This window comes from Haliotis rufescens, unplaced genomic scaffold (assembly GCF_023055435.1).
Source record: "Haliotis rufescens isolate VD_foot unplaced genomic scaffold, xgHalRufe1.0.p SCAF_70, whole genome shotgun sequence".
Classification (NCBI taxonomy): Eukaryota; Metazoa; Mollusca; class Gastropoda; order Lepetellida; family Haliotidae; genus Haliotis; species Haliotis rufescens.
The window spans coordinates 61,028-77,681 of NW_025964362.1; the positions used below are offsets into that span (position 1 = coordinate 61,028).

At 39.9% G+C, this 16,654-nt stretch overlaps 1 protein-coding gene across 3 annotated transcripts in view; it reads right to left on the reverse strand.

Annotated features, from left to right (window-relative positions):
- Positions 1-16,654, reverse strand: part of LOC124135651 — a 114,855-nt gene that overhangs the window by 36,395 nt on the left and 61,806 nt on the right. Inside the window, exon 1 of one of the 3 annotated variants that reach the window (XR_007219214.1) lies at positions 14,969-15,023. The exons of the other annotated variants lie outside the window; for them this stretch is intronic. The gene's annotated coding sequence lies outside the window, so the exon portion shown is untranslated. Of the gene's footprint in view, positions 1-14,968; positions 15,024-16,654 lie in introns of those variants that run through there. 3 annotated transcript variants of the gene reach the window in all.

Sequence of the window (16,654 nt, forward strand, 5' to 3'; positions counted from 1 at the left end):
CGCATGCATCTCAAAATTGTATTTTACAGTAAACTACGTTTATAACGAAAAGGCTTATAACGAACTGACGGATATACCGAACATGTGTTACCGGCCATTTGGTGTATATATGATGTACATATGCTTATAACGAACTACGGTTATATCAAACTAAAATAAGGTGTCCCTTTGAGTTCGTTATAACCGTAGTTTACTGTACTTGAATATGTCAAGTCTGTGTGTTTTCGAAGCTGCTGATTGCAGGTGTCGCGGACAAATACGTTTCACCAGAGACAGTATACAGACTCACACTTTGTAGTGTAGCATTGCAAGCATCGTGGTATTATTAAGGTTCAGAGCATCACTAATAAACGAAACATTTCGTTGAAAGATCATCTCAACCATTCATGGTGACCTTGAACTTCGTGTTGTAAATAAGAGTAGGGCCCCTTGGATCAAGGTGGACAGTTACAAATGTCGCCCTTATGTCAATCTTGTGTTGTGATTCATTCGTGCTCCGGGGGCGGTCGGGTAGCCTAGTGGTTAAAGCGTTCGCTCGTCACGCCGAAGACCCGGGTTCGAATCCCGACATGGGTACAATGTGTGAAGCCCATTTCTGGGGTCCCCCGTCGTGATATTGCTAAAAGCGGCGTAAAACCATACTCACTCACTCACTCACTCGTTCGTGCTCCGAAATTGAACAGATGGTGTAGCTTAAGGGTAATCATAACTAATTCCATTACAGATACACAATCTACTGACTTCACGTAGATAACATGACATGCTTATTCGATCGAGTAGCCGGTTTCCCTCGCACCACCGAGTTTGAAGCTAGGTTGTCCGATCAATTTGATGTGTATAACTTGGTGATGTTTGTGTATATAAATGTTATTATGAAAACGATTTTAGAACTTATCGTTTCTGATCGATCCTCTGAGAATAATCAGTGTCTTACAAGGTTGCCCCTTCTTGTAGAATCATCTATGAATGATATATTCATACGCCACATGTCACCTCGGGTATTTAAATTTAAAATCGTATCTAACGAGCGAAAGCCAGTGCAGAAATATTGGCAACAATAACAATTAAACACCACGATGCCATATCATGGAAATGTAACACGTTAGCTATGGAGGTCATGGTACTTCTTTTTCTTGGATGAGAGCCTCTGCTCAGCACTGTATTGAAGCATCTTCAATCGTTCAACCTCCATCACTGACTCGCGAATCACCTTCTCCACTCTCCTGTGTCATCCCCTGACCACTGGGGTGCCAATAACTTTATTCAGTCTCCTTGCCATCCCTTCACCACTGGGGTGCCAATAACTTTATTCAGTCTCCTTGTCATCCCTTCACCACTGGGGTGCCAATAACTTTATTCAGTCTCCTTGTCATCCCTTCACCACTGGGGTGCCAATAAATTTATTCAGTCTCCTTGTCATCCCTTCACCACTGGGGTGCCAATAACTTTATTCAGTCTCCTTGTCATCCCCTCACCACTAGGTTGCCAATCACTTTAGTCAGTCTCCTGTGTCGTCCTCTGACCACTGGGGTGCCAATCACTTTATTCAATCTCCTTGTCATCCCTTCACCACTGGGGTGCCAGTCACTTTATTCAGTCTCCTGTGTCATCCCCTCACCACTGGGGTGCCAATCACTTTATTCAGTCTCCTCGTCATCCCCCCACCACTGGGGTGCCAGTCACTTTATTCAGTCTCCTGTGTCATCCCCTCACCACTGGGGTGCCAATCACTTTATTCAGTCTCCTTGTCATCCCTTCACCACTGGGGTGCCAATCACTCTATTCAGTCTCCTTGTCCTCCCTTCACCACTGGGGTGCCAATCACTTTATTCAGTCTCCTGTGTCATCCCCTCACCACTGGGTTTCCAATCACTTTAGTCGGACTCCTGTGTCATCCCTTTACCACTGGGGTGCCAATCACTTTATTCAGTCTCCTGTGTCATCCCCTCACCACTGGGTTTCCACTCACTTTAGTCAGTCTCCTTGTCATCCCCTCACCACTGGGGTGCCAATCACTTCATTCAGTCTCCTTGTCATCCCCTCACCACTGGGTTACCAATCACTTTATTCAGTCTCCTTGTCATCCCCTCACCACTGGGGTGCCAATCACTTCATTCAGTCTCCTTGTCATCCCCTCACCACTGGGTTTCCACTCACTTTATTCAGTCTCCTGTGTCATCCCCTCACCACTGGGTTTCCACTCACTTTAGTCAGTCTCCTGTGCCATCCCCTCACCACTGGGTTTCCACTCACTTTAGTCAGTCTCCTTGTCATCCCCTCACCACTGGGGTGCCAATCACTTTATTCAGTCTCCTTGTCATCCCCTCACCACTGGGTTTCCACTCACTTTAGTCAGTCTCCTTGTCATCCCCTCACCACTGGGGTGCCAATCACTTTATTCAGTCTCCTGTGTCATCCCCTCACCACTGGGTTTCCACTCACTTTAGTCAGTCTCCTTGTCATCCCCTCACCACTGGGGTGCCAATCACTTTATTCAGTCTCCTGTGTCATCCCCTCACCACTGGGTTTCCACTCACTTTAGTCAGTCTCCTTGTCATCCCCTCACCACTGGGGTGCCAATCACTTTATTCAGTCTCCTGTGTCATCTCCTCACCATTGGGGTGCCAATCACTTTATTCAGTCTCCTTGTCATCCCCTCACCACTGGGTTTCCACTCACTTTAGTCAGTCTCCTTGTCATCCCCTCACCACTGGGGTGCCAATCACTTTATTCAGTCTCCTGTGTCATCTCCTCACCATTGGGGTGCCAATCACTTCATTCAGTCTCCTTGTCATCCCCTCACCACTGGGGTGCCAATCACTTTATTCAGTCTCCTTGTCATCCCCTCACCACTGGGGTGCCAATCACTTTATTCAGTCTCCTGTGCCATCCCCTCACCACTGGGTTACCAATCACTTTATTCAGTCTCCTGTGTCATCCCCTCACCACTGGGGTGCCAATCACTTTATTCAGTCTCCTGTGTCATCCCCTCACCACTGGGTTTCCACTCACTTTATTCAGTCTCCTGTGTCATCCCCTCACCACTGGGTTTCCACTCACTTTATTCAGTCTCCTGTGTCATCCCCTCACCATTGGTGTGCCAATCACTTTAGTCAGTCTCCTGTGTCATCCCCTCACCACTGGGGTGCCAATCACTTTATTCAGTCTCCTGTGTCATCCCCTCACCACTGGGTTACCAATCACTTTATTCAGTCTCCTGTGTCATCCCCTCACCACTGGGTTTCCACTCACTTTATTCAGTCTCCTGTGTCATCCCCTCACCATTGGTGTGCCAATCACTTTATTCAGTCTCCTGTGTCATGCCCTCACCACTTGGTTTCCAATCACTTTATTTAGTTTCCTTGTCATCCCCTCACCACTGGGGTGCCAATCACTTTATTCAGTCTCTTTAATTGTCATCCATCCGGACTGTTGTTTGTGCCGGGCCCATCGGTGTCATGGTGGTTTCAAGTTGATGACAGATGGTTTCATTCCAATCTCCAATGAAGGCTGGTGGCTTCAAGGCCTTCGTGGCTGACATTCAGCACTGGACCATGCTTGTGGTTGTCAGGCAGATATAAGACGATGTCATCAACAGAACTGCTGAAACAGCTGCACTGCCTTCTTTGGTGACACATTTTCATGATATCCACTTTCATTCTTTTTGTTTACTCTAAACACATTACGATCTACACACACATATTTACCACAGCGAAAATAAGGAACGAACGTGTATTCTAACTGTGCATTTGTCATAATGAAAATAATAATGATACTTTCCACCAGCATTTTGATAGTTCTTATACGTGTTTTTCAAGAATATCATTTTAAAGTGAATTAAATCATGTTTTTGACTGAATTAATCAAGTTTGATTGAACAGATTCCTGAGTGAACCCAACTCACTACCAACCACTTTATACTTGTGGTGGTCTAGTAGTAGAGCGTCCGCCTGGAAAGCGGAAGGTCCGGGGTTCGATCCCCGACCGCGTCATACCAAAAGACGTAAAAGGTAGCACTTGTTGTTACCCTGTCTGGCGCTCGGTATTAAGGGGCTAAAACAAGGACTGGTCGGCTCGGAGTCAGTATACTGTGTCTGAGTGGGGTATTCATGTTAAACTGCAGTGGTATCTCAGTGAGCTGGCACTATAAATCGGCATCAGTCCGGACTAGTACAAGCAGCCACACAAACACACACACGTACATGCACGTCGGTATATAAGTGCAATAATCTTGGACGCGACGTTAAACCCCATTTCACCTCACCTCATACTTGTGAGTATCCTGTTTTGGTTCCTGAGTGGACACATTCCACAATTTTACAGCAGCCAGGTGTTTTATCCCTTGAAACAAAACACCCACCACAACATGCCACATCAAAGTAAATCTACCGGAAATCCAAAGGTCTATCTCGTTGGAATAAGCCCTTTTACCCGTGTAGCTTTATTGAACAATGTGCATGAGCACACTTTAGACTTGTGAGACACACACAACTCTCCTCCAGTTTCACAAGGGGGATCAACCACACATTTGACAAAACAATCCCCTAATACAACCAAACATTGGATTCATGTTTGAGTAGAGAATGTTATCTTTATCTAAACACCTGACCATGGGGTACCTCAGTAACACATGCACTATAAACTCCAATGTAAGCAAGGTGTGGCGACCTCTAAAACACCCATCCAAGGATGGCCTTTTCTTTACTATTAAGCATATTACGGTATGGTTTTGTTTGTTTGTTGTTTAACGCCGCACTATTCCAGCTAAATGACGGCGGTCTGAAAATAATCGAGTCTGGACTAGACCATCCAGTGACTGACATCATGAGCATCGATCCACACAATTGGAATACAATGACATGTATCAACCAAGTCAGTGAGGCTGATCACCTGATCCCGTTAGTCACCTCTTTCGACAAGCATAGTCGCCTTTTAGGGCAAACAACAAACAAACAAACATGGCTGATTAAAGAACTAAACTCTCTCAAGAAACTCATTATCATTATTTACGATTGAAATCCAGTCCAGAGTATGAAGTTATCCTTTTACAAACTTATCATTAAAAGTAAAAACAAATAATTGGATATTCGAAACAGAGGTCAACAACAGCTCCTCCTCGTGACAGAATATCAAAGTACATATAGACAACACAGAGAACAAACTGCGGCATGGTATCTCACTGGGCTAGCACTACAACTCGGCATCAGTCCGGACTAGTACAAGCAGACACGCGCACACACACACGCACACGTGCATGGACGTCGCTGTATAAGTGCTATAATCTTTGACACGACGTTTAACCTCATTTAACCTCACCTCACCAATGAGTGAGTTAGGTTATACCAATCATTACGAATATGAAATTCGAACCGAAGGTCACCGGAGTCAGGCGCAGTAAGGGAGGCAACTCCGTACAGCGAACGCCGGCAAACAACAATAAATTTAATGTCAGAATATGATTTTGATTATTTTAAAAAAAGAAGTTTTCCGTTGAAATTAGCCGCGCCCATACCGCATGTGCAATATATGAATTATAGTGCCTATCATTTTTTTTATATTTATGCTAAATTTCAACTTGAATATATAAAGATTTATCGAACTCACACATACTATAACTGTGACAGCAGAGTAATTCTACTTACATGCACAGGCGTATTTCCCCACTACATAATTCCCCCGTCTAAATATAAATCCATGTAATGCAGCTGCCGGGCTGACGTTTTTACGACTAGTGCATTATAATATTGCAGTATAAGGGGAGGTAACTTGTATCACCATACATATAAGGGGGATAACTCTAAAAGGATGTAGAACGAATATGGTGGACGAAGGGGACACGTTGCCAGGTGCGCGGGTGCGCGGTAAGAATAGAGTGAAGGAGAGGGCAGTTAGACCGTAAGGAATTGGATTTGTATAGTAATGAAGTAATAGTGAGTGAGTGAGTGTGGTTTTACGCAGCTTTTAGCAATATTCCAGCAATATCACGGCGGGGGACACCAGAAATGGGCTTCACACATTGTACCCATGTCGGGAATCGAACCCGGGTCTCCGGCGTGACGAGCGAACGCTTTAACCACTAGGCTACCTGACCGCCCTCATGAAATAATAAGATGTGTGTTGATTGTAGCAGCGACTTGCGTGTGTTCTCCGGAAAGTTAGATGATTACAATATATTCTTCTGAAAATTCTGGCACGTCGACTTTATTTTTAGGCATGCACGTACCTTCACTTTACCAACGGTTACACAAAAAACTATTTTCAAATTGGAATTAGTTTCGAGTTATTCGCTACTTCTTCCTAAAAAATGAAAAACGAATATTTTAAAAATATACCGAAACCAGGATAGGAGTGAGTGGGTGGGATTTTACGCCGATTTTAGCAATATTCCAGCAATATCATGACGGGAACACCAGAAATGGGCTTTACACATGTACAATGTTGGAATCGAACCCGGGCCTTAGGCGTGACGAGCGAACACTATAACCACTAGTCTACCCTGCCGCCCCCTGAAAGGATAGGAAAGCCAGTAGTAAACGTTACAAATATTCAATCTCCATGGAACCTTGTGAAACAAATTTACCGTTCGACATAACAGATGTACAACTTTCTTCAGTCGTAAGCACTACGCCAGCTATATGTTCCTCGGTCATGATCAGGTTGTACGGGTACTTATAATTGTCGACTGATCTCAAACTTTTAACAGTGGGACATAAATACAATAATGAGCCCGCACGAACATACGCCTTGCAACTTCGCAGCCAACCACATCCTTTCCGAGAATGAACACTTCATCTGGGATCCAGAATGCCATGTGAATCTTGCTTATGGACCAACCATCACAATATCTGACACTGTCGCCTGTCGTATGAACTGTCGATTACACAATCAGTTCTAACTATGCACTAGTTTTAACTTTGGAGTAGCAGCCCTTGTTTAAAACAAAACAAAACCGGGCGATATAGCGATCAGCATGTCCGTCCGCCCGCCGTCCTTTTCCCGTTTCCGGAGAACTCCTTAGCCGTTAAATATTTCTTGTTGAAACTTTCCACATAGATCAGTCTATTTGGGAACTGGTGCCTTTTGATGATTTGGGATTTTGAAAAATACTCAACAGCATTGTTTTTTCTTCACTGAACTGAAGGTACCCAAAGGCAATGAACCAAAAGTAGCGTCTACGTTGCCAAACTCAATTTCCGAACTGCACCAGACCTCGGGCATATGTCATCTCCTGGTGACTCTACGTGATGGAGCTAAGTGTATGAGCATTAACATGGTGAAATAATTCTGGCACAATGTAATAGATTCGCTATTATTACAACATTATTCAAAAACATCTGCTTGAAATGATTTTGAAAGAAAAACATCTTGCAGCAATATAAGCTTGGTGGCCTTCAATTTCTGTTTTTTAAACAATCTGAAACTTAATTATTTTCCAAGACGTTTCGTGGACAATTTACAATATACAACAGTGTGTGGGTTACTCAGTCAATAATATACTCAGTGAAACTTACAATATACGGTAGTGTGTAGGATACTCATGGAATAATGTATTCATTAAAATCTAATATAATACACAGAAGTGGATAATCAACCCGGAACCAGACAAACCAGTGGTCGATAGTGTGAGTAAATACCACTTATTTAGGGTATGACATCACTCAATCAACCTTGAATTTCATTCTCAGCTTCCTGGGAAGTATACCTTCTTATTATGTACTAACCTGCCATTATGACAATTCGTTACACTTATCATTCATACGAGCAAGGGTCCTGGGATCTGACAGTATGTGTTATTTGGGTTAAATATTGTCTAACCATTGTACTAGTTTGCATAACAATTGATTATCTGATGAAGTAGTTTGAAACCAACATACACTCGTAGCCATGTGTCAATGCATAGGAAAATACAAGTGTGTACTCTCTCAACATGTCGATCTGATAATAAGTATGAAACGTCAATGACAGAAAATAACCAGTCTCGATTATCCACACATACATATTCCTTTTGGCATAAAAATAGCGGTGTAATGCCAAAATAACCGAGATGTCCCCTCTTGGACAGTTAGCACAACAATACCTGATCTAAAACAATGATATAAGCTAAAGGCAATAGTGAGCTTTTTCGAAACCAATTTCAGGAATGTGAAATATTCAGCACAAAAAAGTATATTTGATGAACCCTTCATAACAATGTTTTTTTTGACGATGTATAGCTGACAGGTTCTTTATCTTAGAAAGATATTTCACAGTTGACTCCGGTTGTTATCACCAGACAAATACAACAATGTTATGCGTACCAATCATGCATTGTTATGGAATGTAGTTTGTCATAACAACGGATGTTGCCCGTAGCTGCTTATCGTGCACATACACAAGGCAACAGTCGTGAAGATCTGGGTTAGAATAGGCCTTCAGCAACCCATGCTTGTCGTAAGAGGCGACTATCCTGGTCGTAATAGGCTACTAACGGGATCGGGTGGTCAGGCTCTCTGACTTGGTTGATGCATGTCATCGTATCCCAATTGCGTAAATCGATGCTCATGATGTCAAGCACTGGATTGTCTGATCCAGACTCGATTTTTTACAGACCACCGTCACACAGCTGGAACATTGCTGAGTGCGGCGTTAAACAACAAACAACAAACAACAACAACAAACAACAACATACCACCTCATTCATGTTGTCATGTCACATTCCATCTTGGACAGGACGCACAGTTTAAGAACATTTGTATTGACAATTAAGGATCTGAATAAATGTGAGTGAGTGAGTTAAAATTTAAAGTCACACCGACAGTATTTCAGCCATATCTTGACTAGAATAAAGTATACATTAATAATAAAGTATATTAACATATATCAACGTTGGGCAATACCGGACTGAAAGGGAGTAAATGCTCGACAACCCGGAAACAACGCCCATCCAAAGACGAGTTTAGATGAGAAAAACGCAGCGTGTTAAACGAGGGGTAAGTAATAGCTGTTATGATAATCATCATGAATAAGAACGAAAGTACATGTTGAATTGCCGAACAAAGGTGGCAGTCTCTCTTCAAAGCAGGTGTATTATTCCCGTGGGAGAGTGACCCGTGAAGATCCGGGGTAGAATAGGTCTTCGGCAACCCATGCTTGTCAAGTCAAAGTCAAAGTCAAAGATGTTTATTGTATCAAAGGCCATCGGCCCATATACAAGTTCAGATAAATACAGTGGGTGAGAATTTACAGATTGGGAGATACAACAAAAATTATATAAATATAACATTCATTTAACAATCGGTGATAATCATGAGGACTTTCTAGGGTGAGGTAATTAAAATTATGAATTTCCACTCAACATGTTATTTCGTAGTTCCATCCCATGTTTTACAAATAAAGACAGTTTAAACATTACATCGGCATCATTCGATGACAAAATAGAAACAAAAGCTATTCTACTTGTCTTAGATAAGAAACATTCTGGTATATATTTAGTACGTAATTCTGCATAATAAGGACATTCAAAGGTAAAATGTATTTCGTCTTCTATTGCAGAGTTACAGAATGGACAAATTCTTTGTATTCTTTCAAGTGATATATTCCGTCCATAGTTAATCATAAGTTTTGACAAGCCAAGTCTGTATTTAATATATCCATTTCTTAGGTGACTATTTGTTAAAACTGATAGATATTTTTCTGGCTCTAATAGAGTCTTAAATGTTCTGTACAAATCATAACGTGAACTATTTTCCAAGTTGCATTGCCACCCTTGATAGAACATATTTATTGCTATTTTACGAAAATCATTTAGAAATAAATGTTGATCACCAACAGATTGGTTAAGCCATATATACCCATATCCATGTGAGAATAATAGTGTCCTAATATGCGATACCCATGTAACCTTACCGATACTATCTAAATGAAAGAGCATGTTATAAGCTTTTTTCGGAAGCCGATGTTCTGGCATACGGATGATATTAAACCAATATTTTAAACACTTTATTTGTGAATTAATGTAAAGTGGGTATCTTCCACATTCTCCATATATCATATTATTTGGTGTTGCTATTCCAACGCGAAGAAACTTTTTACATGCCAGTAGGTGAATTCTTTCTAAACATTCATATCTTCGGTAACCCCACACTTCAGATCCATACAATAAAATTGGCTGTATTTGAGTATCAAATAATTTGAAAAATACTTTTGGAGTAATAACTCCAAGTTTATGTGAAACAGACATTATATTAAGTAAAGCTCGTTTCCCTCGCAGTGATAAGTCAGATACACATTTGTTCATATTTAGTGTTGAATTAAACATTATGCCGAGATACTTATAACCATTAACTACATTAATTTGTTGTCCATTTAAGTACCATCTTTCCCTAAAATTTAAAGGACCCCCTTTTCTGAATACTATAATTTCTGTCTTATCTAAATTTACAGATAAATTCCATTCCTTAGTATATTTATCTAATACATTCAACTGATTCTGTAGACCAATAACAGTGTCAGATAGTAAAATAACATCATCGGCAAAAAGGAGCATAAGAAGTTCAAGGATGTCAGGATACATCTGTATACCATGCTTGCCGTTACTTGAGATTTCATAATATAATTCGCTTATGAAAAACGAAAATAACAGAGGACTCAGTATACATCCCTGACGTAAACCAGATGGGCAATCGATAAAATCAGTAACACCATAATCACTACGTACACATGACTTGATATTTGAATACATTGATTGTATTATATTAAACATCTTCCCTTGTAGTCCAGCTTTTCTTAAACAACACCATAATTTATAACGATCAACTGTATCAAATGCCTTTTTAAAATCAATAAAAGCAACGTAAACCTTGTGTTTACGACGTGTTAGACATTTTTGAATTGCAGCATATAATGTAAAAATATGATCTACGATTGAATAATTTTTTCTAAAACCAGCTTGAACTTCCGGTATCTTATCTCTCATATTTGCCCAGTTAGTAAGCCTGTTATTCAAAACAGAGGTAAAAATTTTCCCCAGAACACTCATTAATGAGATCCCCCTGTAGTTGTCAGGGTTTCTCGGATCGCCTTTTTTATGTAGAGGGACTATTTCTGAACAAGACCAACTGTTTGGAAATATTTGATTATCAAAGAGTTTGTTGAAACATTTATGAAGAAATGGCATAATATCTAATTGGGAACATTTAAGCATTTCTATCAGCACTTGATCGGGCCCGGCGGATTTTCCATTTTTTAACTTATTTATTGATGATGTAATTTCATGTTCAGTTATCGTAGAATTTAGTATGAATGCATCAATATCTGTAAACTGATTAGAACTGAGTTCATTTTCATCATCTAAGTGAGGAGAAAAAACATTGTCATTTGCAAAAACCTCTCTAAAATGGCACAGCCATTCTGCTTTCGTTATATGATTCTTCTGTCTGGGTTTGGTTTGTAATGATCTTATCTGTTTCCAAAAGCTAGATTGACTATTTATGCTTCTATGCAATCTTTCAACTGATTTCTTACGTGAAATGGATTTAAATTTTCTGCAACAAAATTTAAAATGATTTCTTTGTCTACAGTACACAATTCTGTTAGCGACTGTTCTTTGTGTTCTAAATCTCCTAAGTGCCCTACGTGTTTCTCGTTTCGCTTGTCTACATTCTAGACTTAGTGGTTTGTGATTGGCAAATTGTGGATTATGTCGTATTGTCTTTTTCATGCAGTTAGCAGAGTCTAATACAATGTCGACAAAGTGGCTAATTGCGTTTTCAATAGCATTATCAATTTCTTTAAGGACCATTTCTTTGTTTTCAGTAAAATTATATCTCAGGTTATCAAGAAACAAACTGGAGTAATGATCATTCCATACAATTTTCTCTGATGCTTGTGGATCCATACATGAATCATTATTGCACCTCTTACCCATATTTGGAAATCTACACATCAATTCTAATGGAAAGTGATCAGAATCAGATCGATCACCGACAGTGAACATATTGATAAACTGAAAAAAATCTGGTGAACTTATAAAATAATCGTTCACACTAGATCCATGTTGGCTACAATAAGTAAATTCCCCATTAGTATCACCATATACACGTCCATTTACGATGTAAAGTTTAAAAACATAGCATAAATCCAACAACATTTGACCAAATCTATTTACAACTGTATCCTGTGAAGTACGATCCTCAACAGGGTCATCCTCCTCCTCAGGGAAAGGGGAGGTATGATTGAAGCTATCATCATTATTGCTAATATCAGGGTTATTTCTCTCACCTGTTCTAGCGTTCATATCTCCACAGATTAAATTGTATGAATTTGAAAACATTTCATCATTATCTATTAAGAATTCTTCTACTTTTACAATGTTACTATTGGTGTTTACATGATTATAATAAGGAGACCCCATTGGAGGGATATAGGTACATAACAAATTCACATTTTTGTCAATTCTAAATAAATCTTTAGATAACGAGAGACCAATTATGTTGTCTCTATCTGCTTGTATAACATTACAGAAACTACTCAGTGATTGACGTACACACAGACAAATACCACCTGATAAACGTCCATAGTTGGATAACTTAACTGCAGGACAGTAAAAAGTATCATATCCATGTAGCCAATGTTTTCCTGGAATATTTACAACAAATGTCTCAACAAGGCACACAATATCAAATTTACTGATGTAAGTTAAAAAGTCAACATCATTTATTTTGCTGAGAAGACCACCAATATTCCAACATACAAAGGAGAACGCGTCTCTGTTGACATCCCCCCCTATTTATTTTACTATACCCGTGAAGATCCGGGGTAGAATAGGTCTTCAGCAACCGATGCTTGCCGTGAGAGGCGACTTTGCTTGTCGTAAAAGGCGACTAACGGGATCGGGTGGTCAGGCTTGCTGACTCGGTTGATGCATGTCATCGTATCCCAATTGCGTAGATCGATGCTCATAATATCAATAACTGGATTGTCTGGTCCAGACTCGATTATTTACAAACCGCCGTCATATGGATGGAATACTGCTGAGTGCGGCGTAAAACAACAAACTAACCAACTAACCCGTGGGAGCGTCACAGAGTCGTGTTTCCTGTATCATCTCCCCCTCCCCCTCCCACACCCCAACTCCCATTTTAACCACGTATGAGATTTATACCAGTTTCTAGATCGTAGATGGGATGAAAAGTCCCATGTTTACTCTTCATCGAAAATAATGTGAATGTGAAAAAATACCCGATTTATCCCAAGTCTACAATACTTCAAGCGTACATTTCTTCCGTTTCTGAAAATGAAGAGGTTCTCCGAGCCCCTTTCCGTTACATATGAAAAGAAAATTTTATCCCTCAAAATCTTAAAATATTTTAAATTGGGAGAGTAATTTTTAATCTATTGGTATATGGTCTTTCGTTCATTATTCAAAGCTTGTCAACAGCAAAGTCACGTGACCAGACGAAAGTTCAGACAAAATGTACTGTGGTTCCCCAAGAGATCGTTCTTGGGTCATCCATCAACTTCTAAAAAATAACGAACCATAATGTACGTTTATATATACTACTCAAAAGCAGTTAAGTTATGGAATTTTGTTTTTGTTTTAAATTTTCCCTACATATGATGTTACAGTTGTAACATAGTGTAAGAAGTACATGTAATAATAATGAGTGCGATGTCTTTTGTTCAGTTGACAGAGGTCGCCGGCTCATAACAACATACAAACTATTTGACATCACCCATGTACACAAACGTGATGGCAACTACATGTACAATGACAGCATTTGTACAACATGTAAGTTAAATATTTGTTCCGGAAGAGATAGTCAGCATTTCGTTTCAAATATTAAAGTGCAAAATTTCTATCATTATAAAGCTATATACTCATGGGAAACAAAGAAGTGTTTTTCATAATTACATCACTGTTTGGTATTATACCCTTGGAATAATTATGATATTTTTCAGTATTTCCTTTGTATATTTGTTTTTATATTTTACCCCAGTTAATAAGTAAATCAGTGCAATTCGCATTCAAATTGACCAGAGTCAAAGAGTTTGAAAAATGGTTCAACTCTAAACAATTTCCAAAGGATAGTATTATTATATAAATCAATTCAATAGTTAAAAACAGATTTTAGATTCATTGTTTGCTACATACATATACATAGTTTGTCATATGTAGAATTCATACGTGTCATCAATTAAATACATGCATTCACGTTTTGCGAAGGTGTTGACATAATTTCCCTGCAGCATTCGGTAATAGATTCGGAGATTGATTATTATTACCCTGAACATGTATATATGAAACACGATATTATCTCTTAAGGCGTATGTGCAGTTTCAGTTTATCATAGCACAATCTAAACAAATAGAATTGAAATTTGTAGTCGTTATTTTGTGCATATAGGATTTAATATCATATGCTTATACGAACAGTACTGTCGTCGTGTAATGAAATACATTAGTACCTAGATCGACTGGGGATAGGTGGGTGTAGGGGTTCGCACCCCACATTTTTTAAGGATGCTGAACATTTATATATTTGGTAACCAAGTGTAAGCATAGTAAAACATAACCATAACAAAAAGTATTTCATATTTAGTTTTCAACAAAAGTAGCACGACCACCAAACACAAATTATTTCAGCTAATTGTGCTTGTCTAACATGTTGTATTTATAGGTGTTTCGGCGCCTATGTATTGCAATTATACATTGAACAACGACTTACTGTTTGAAGATCAAGGTAATGGTGTTCTCTACCGTTGTTACAAGTACACAATATAGGGAAAAGAAATGAAACGCCCCGAAATAACATCATGTTGAAAGAGCCTGCATTGTGTACACTGACGGCGTGGCTCTGTTCAATGATGACGCGAGAACAAGGTCAGGCTAGCGAGGTCAGAGATTAGTGTTTGTCCGTTGTAGAAAGAGCCCTCTGCAATGTTCATATCTTATGCATGTACTATAAAACTATGAATATAACTGGTCTTACCGTTAGAAGGCACAGATACGTCGAGACTGAGTCATCCTTGGAGAACATTTCAGAGTATCACTGGGAAAACCCGTCAGTTATTTATAGCCCGCTCTTTATCTCAGATAATTTGTTACTGATGATATTGATGGAAAAGTTAAGAGTGACTTTAAAAAGGTGACACGACCAACGTTAAAAATTTTGATACTTTTGTCGTCTTGTCTGCCAGTTTTGAATTGAGGAATGACAATGCAGTAACGTTCTAACAAATCAATCCCACAGTAAATGACTATGCTGACTCACACATCAATAATGCCAGCGGGTGCACTTTTTGTCGCCGCGTTTAGTAATATTAGAACAATATCCTACCTGAAATGGGCCTCAGACCTTTGGCGTGACGAGCGGCTACGTTAATTACTAGAATACCCAGCGTCCAAACAACTATTGAGGATTAGGTGATGCAGGATATATGCATGAATACACAATGCCATTTAGAAAGTGGTCAAATGTATGGACAACAACTTCGACTTACTTACTTACTTACTTACTTACTTACTTACTTACTTACTTACATTGGAGATTTTACGTGCGCTTTCCGACTTTTAGCGTATTTCGCACACGGGCCCGGCCCCGGGCCATTTAGTGTATTTCCGAAAGGGGGGAGAGAAGTTTTGGCAACCCAGGGTTGGGGGGGGGGGGGGGGGGGGGGGGGGGGGGGAGTTTAGTTGTTGCTTATATAGAAATTTTGGAATTTAAAGAGTTGGAATGAATGGCAAGAGGGTATGGTGGGTGTGGACTAAGAGACTAAGGGAAACAACTTCGACGTTTCGGTATAGATCTTTATACCGTTGTCAAGCAAGACTGAATTAGGGACATAGTACAGAATATATATAGTAGGTGGAGGGTTAACAGTAGATGAGTAACAGCAACAACAATTGCATACATGAATGGGATTAACAGCAACAAAAAATTGGGATAACATGAGTAAGTGATGAAAACAGAAGGATAATACTGGCAAAACACGATGGACAGAGAACACATAGGTGGAAGCCGATAGGGACAAGAAACCAATTAAACAGGTTAATTGATTATTGCTTGAGTTCATAGTAGGCGGATGGGATGAAACAGCCTTGATCTCTGTTGAATGATGGCTTGTGGCGGCGAATGTGGACTGCTTCTGTTAGTTTTCTTTTAGTGAAGTCATGGAGGTTGTTGGAGAGGATTTGGAGGTTGTCCCAGTTGATGTTGTGGTTAGGACAGTTGCTGATATGGTCAGAGGTAGCTGATTTGCTGTCTGAATTAATGGTTGAGGTTTGGTGCTCTTTGATTCTGCTTGAACTGATGCCGGTTTTATACAGCTGGCCCACTAAGATAATAATGCCGCAATTTTAACATGACACACCAATGTTCTCTTAATACTGAACACCAGGCAGGGTTACAAAAAGTACCATATTTTAACGTCTTTTGGTATAACGCGTCTCGGGATCGAACCACCGACCTTCCGCTCTCCGAGCAGATACTGGACCACGGATGCGACAGGAAACTTTGAGAGCCGAGAGTGTTACCGTTCTAGCATACAATAAGGGACGCAACTCCGCACAGCCAATTTCTCCGCCTTTTGATGAGCCAACAGTGAAACACACAACGCATGTACACTCCTGCACATAAAAATCCTCTACTTCCAGCTCAAACCCAAAATTCTGTATG